Raw genomic sequence first — 5,479 nt, 5'->3', positions numbered from 1 at the left:
AGGCTTCCATGCTCATTCTTAGTACCGTGTACTACTCATTTAAGAGCATCTGTTTTAATTTTCACTTGACTGGTTGTTTTTGAGCTATTGGAAAAACAGATGGTATTGTTGTGATTTGGATTCTGTGACAACAGGGGACAGAGAAAAGCACTGGCATTGTGCCTGGGTTGGCAATTGTGGTGGCACATTTGTAGAGCTCAGGTTCTCAGCATGTGAAGGAGGATCAACCAGGGCCAGGAGTTCTAGATCAGTCTGAGAACGTTTAAGTTAAAATAGAAAAGCCGGGCATGCTAGTGCACACCTGGCCCCTGGCCCCTGGGAAGAAGAAACAAGGCAAGTTTAAAGTCAGCTTTAGCTACACGGTAAGTTCCAGATCAAATTGGAAAATTTGATTACACAGTGAGTCTCTGTCTCAAAAAAAAGTATATTGTACATGATGTAATTTATGGGGTTGAGGACAGAATAAATCTGTTCACGACCATTTATATTCCTCACAAGGAATCATTGGATATGACTGCTTTGTACCAGAAAATAGCCAGATCTAAACTAGGACATTGCACTATTGCCACTGCCTTGGAATTATTTCTTAGAGGTTTCCATAAGTCAACAAATGGCCACCCATGGTTTATATATCTTAAAATTGTTTTTTGTTCCTTCTAAGTAAAAGGTCTGCCTATTTTTGCCTTGCTGTTTACAGTAAATATATACCATGATTTATTTTAAAGTCTTTTCCTAAGAGGGTAGATGCTCTGCAGGGTAGCTGGGTTTTTTATTCCTAGAAATAGGTATCCAGGATTCTTTCCTCACAAAACTCAGCTGTTCTGTTTGTACAGCCAACACTGACACTCTTCACTACTGCCTTCATCTGAGAAAATTCTTCTGTTTACTGCTCAGATGAATGAGACTAAAGCTCAATGTTGGGAAGAATCACAGATCTAAAGGAAAGTACTAGGAGAGTGTATCTGGCATCAGGCGCCACACTGTACTGTGCATGGTTCCTGTTTAAAGCCTTATAAACTATGTTGAGTGAGGAATTCTAGCTCCTGTTTGCATGCAGCAACTGAATGATTCACTCCTGGTTAAAGAATTGTTCCATAAGACTTATGCTTCCATCAGCAGACAGTCATCAGTACATTACCAATTCTAAACCATGGGCTGAATATCTACTCATCATTTTGAATATAGGTGAACCCTAATTAATATATATTAGAAAAGAAATAGTCTCTTGAAGGCATAAGTCACATACAATCCCACACCAGTTTGGAATTATGATTAATAGAATGGTTATTTATTTAAGGGGGAAAAACTTACAGATCACCGTCCCAGACAACAGCCCTCTGTGCAATTAGGAAGGGAGCCTAGTCGCCAGAAGCGAAGCCGGAAGCTAGAGAGCAAGCAGAGGGCTGTGGCAGCTTTTGTAAAAAGAGAGAGACCACACCCCAGTGGGCTGGTATATCAGCAGCTATTGGCTGGAGGAGCAGAAGGAGCTCCCGCAACAGTCTCTGTTTTGTAAGAGTTTTTGGCTACTTGTAGAATTAATTTATAACACAGTTAAGGAATAGCTATAACCCCATAAATAGATTATCAAGCGAATATAAGAATCCTTAATGCTCCAAATATGTAAAATTTTTTGTATTGTAGGAATTTAAAACCCTAAGATAAAATATTTTTTAAACATCTTGCTTGCTTATTGACCTAACAATTGAGCTCCACTATCAGCAGAATTACATTCAATATTTTATTGGCCACTGGTCTCTGAGGTACAGAGAACTGCAACTACCGTGATCACAGCCATATGTGATTAATTACCCAGTCACTAAGGCCACACTGTGGGCTTACGTCTTGGTGCAGTCTCCCCTATTCCCCTAGTATACAAACATTGGCTTTTATGAAGCCTACAACAAAGCTGGAGGAGACTGTGTTTCCAAATGCCTTTTGTAATGAATGATGGCAGTGTGTCCGCTCTGGCATACTGTAAACCTAAGAAATGCACAGGACTTCAGAAAGGTGGGCTTAAAGAGAGTTGGCCCTACCAGCAGGCATCCCCTCTACCCACTTTTCTTTAGAGCTCCAACAGATTCCTGAGATCAGAAAGTGACAGCAGAGAAGGGAAAAATCCCTAGGACAGTGGCAAAGATGGAAGACACCTGATCCACAATGGCCAGGAAACTGCCACACAAGACCTTGACTGCTGAAAACTAAACTCCCATCTTGTTTAAATGGCTACAATTGTATGCCTATGGGAGCTTGGCTGTAGCTGAACTGACACAGTTAGTAAAGGATCAGAATCTCTGGTGTATAAATTTAATGGGAGATACAGCCTTCAGTTATGCAAGACAAGAGAACTGAGATGTAAACACTAACTGTCTTTTAAATAATTGAATTCACTGGTGATTGGTTGTTAATAATCCTGTTCTGAGAGCATTTTCAGGTGGAAGTTTGGAAGTTTGGGGTGTAATGGGTTTGATGGAAGGGTAGAAATTGAAAACAGCAAAAAAAGGTTAAAAGTCAGTTGTGCATCTGTAACATTTTAATCTCAAAGATTGTCCTTCTGACTTCTGATAGCCAACTGTGGGATTTAGGGCCTGTCTGCCTTGAAGACAAATAAAGTGAGGGAGCAGAGGTCCTGACATTAGCAGCAATACTAGACTAGTATACTATGACTGCCTTAACGGGCTGGTTAGCTAACTTTTGTCACCTTTAACCGAGTCTTTACAACTGCTTAAATTGTATTGATATTGTCTTCACTTCAAGTAAAAACTGAGGTGCATGAGATTAAGCATCTCTTAAAGTCATACAGATGGTGAGGTGAGGGATGTGGATTTAAATAAGGTGACTAACTTCCTTGGTCTTTACAAGATTGAGAGGTTTCCTGTCATCTAAACTCTGCCTGACTATAAAGCTTTGTTATACTACCTTTAGGTGCAGGATTCATGAATCTCTGACACACTTTCCAGGAGGGTAAAGAGCTCTGCCGAGCTAGTTCTGGTCAGGCTGGAAATCTACTGTTCCTAGAGGCAGGCCCTGAAGTCAGGGACTATGTTGATGGGACTCAAGGCTTTGTTGCCTTCTGATCCAAGCTAGGAACTCACCTCCTGTTCCCCTTAGTCAACATCCTCAGATACCTTTGTCCTGTGTAGACAGCAGGACTATCACCTCTAAGGCGTAGGCCTCTGGACTTCATCCACTTGTGAAAATGTCATTCTTGGACCTCCAAGGGAGTAGGCAGGAATCAGAGATCTCTGTAGGGCCAGGCATGAGTCTTGGACCTCAGAGTAAGTAGGCTTGATCCAGGACCTCTGGGGGTCTGGGCGTTAGTCTGGTACATCAAAGGGAATAGGCAGGAACCAGAAACCTCTGTGGATCCAAGTGTGAGTCTGGGACCTCTGAGGAATAAGCCTGATCCAGATTCTCTGTGGGTCTGGAGGCAGACAAGCCTGGGAATTCCAAGAAAGTACACCACAGCCAGTGACCTTTGCAGGACCGACTCCAAACTAGAGACTGCTGCAGGAGCAGATCCAGACCAGGATTTACAGAAACAGGTCAATGCCGACAACTTATGCTGGAGAGGTTGTGGGGTAAAAGGAATACTCCTGCATTGCTAGTGGGAATGCAAGCTGGTACAGCCCCTTTGGATGTCAGTGTGGCAATTTCTCAGAAAATTAGGAAACAATCTTCCTCAAGACCCAGTAATACCACACTTTTGGGTATATATCCAAAGGATGCTCAATTGTGCCACAAAGACATGTGTTCAACTATGTTTATAGCAGCATTGTTTGTCATAGCGAGAACCTGGAAACAACTTAAATGCCCCTCAATCGAATAATGGATAAGGAAAATGTGATACATTTACACAATGGAGTACTACACAGCAGAAAAAAATAATGGCATATTGAATTTTGCAGGCAAATGGATGGAGCTAGAAAACATCATTTTGAGTGAGGTAACCCAGATACAGGAAGACAATTATCAGATGTACTCACTCATAAGTGGTTTTTAAACATAGAGCAAAGAAAACCAGCCCACAAATCACAATCCCAGAGAACCTAGACAACAATGAGGACACTAAGAGAGACATTCATAGATCTTATCTACATGGGAAGTAGAAAAAGACAAGATCTCCTAAGTAAATTGGGAGCATGGGGACCATGGGAGAGGGTTGAAGGCAAGGGGAGAGATAGGAATAGGAGCAGAGAAAAATATAGAGCTCAATATAAATAATAAAAAAAAAACAAAAAAAGAAAATGTCATTCTTTTTGTCTGAAATTCTCTTCAAATCTTCCTCTTCACTTTAGGCACTGAACAAGACTATTTAATCTGCTATAATTATTCTACAATATGTATTCATAAAGATATAAAGGTATAAACTTGAACGATGTCTGAGTTCCATCTTTCTTTGTGTTAGTTTGCCAAATAAAGTGTTATCAATGGGATTATGTAGGTGCCTCCCAATTAAATTTACTGAAGTAGTGGTCATCTAGGTCAGAAAAGCCCTTACAGGTCTTTCTTCATAGGGTTTAGGGAATGTAGAAACTTTCTCAAAGATATATTTCTGGTGTGTGTGTGTGTGTATAAGTGTGTGTATATGTGAGTGTACATTATATATATATATGGGGGGGGTATATGTATGTGTGTATATATGTATATGTTTATAAGTGTGTGTTTGTATGTATATGTGTATGTGTGTATATGTGTGTGCATGTGTGGATGTATATATGTGTGTGTATGTGTCTATGTGTGTGTGTATAAGTAATTTTTCATAGATTCCCAGAAAGACTATGGTCTAAAGATTAACGTAGAATCCATTTGAAAGAATATCTTTGTTGTTGTTGCTGTTGTTTTCAAGACAAGGTTTCCCTTAAAGGCAAAGTGATTCACAGTGGTAACCTGCCTCAGAGTATTAACTGTGATTCGAGTTGTGACCTAGGTGTGTCAGAGTGATAAGGTGGAATTTGATGAGAGGTGTGGTCAAAGCAGTGCCAAGGAAATACAGCTATAGTTCCAGTAGGCAGGGCACCGTACCTTGGGGTGTGCTCAGAACTGCAACCCTTAAACCTTAAACAGAAGCCTTAAACATAACCCTGTGATCTATAGCAGAACACCTAAGATAGTATCATTCTTTTGGCTAGAAACTTGTCTTTAGATAGTTGGATTCTTATTTTTCATGTTTTCTTCCAAAATGCAGCTTTTCTCATAAATAATTTAAAGCACACTTAGTTAATAGTGCATTTGGGGTCTAAAAGCTCTTATATTAGGGCCAAAACATTAGTCACATGTTTGTATTATACCTGTACATTTAGCTGATTTTGAAGTGACCTGGCCATTCTGTGCTGCTGTTTACTTATGTATTTTTCCTCACAGAACAGTAGTGAGGTTAAAGTGTATGGATGAACCAAAGTTGACCAGTGACAGAGTTCATGCTCCATTAACACTGACAGAGCCTCTGGCTTTGAGGGAGTGTGACAGTTCAAGAGGCCAA

This window comes from Alexandromys fortis, unplaced genomic scaffold (genome assembly GCF_014885135.2).
Source record: "Alexandromys fortis isolate MF-2015 unplaced genomic scaffold, M_Fortis_MF-2015_v1.1 scaffold_163, whole genome shotgun sequence".
NCBI classification, from domain to species: domain Eukaryota; kingdom Metazoa; phylum Chordata; class Mammalia; order Rodentia; family Cricetidae; genus Alexandromys; species Alexandromys fortis.
Note: the sequence above shows the minus strand (reverse complement) of the source record.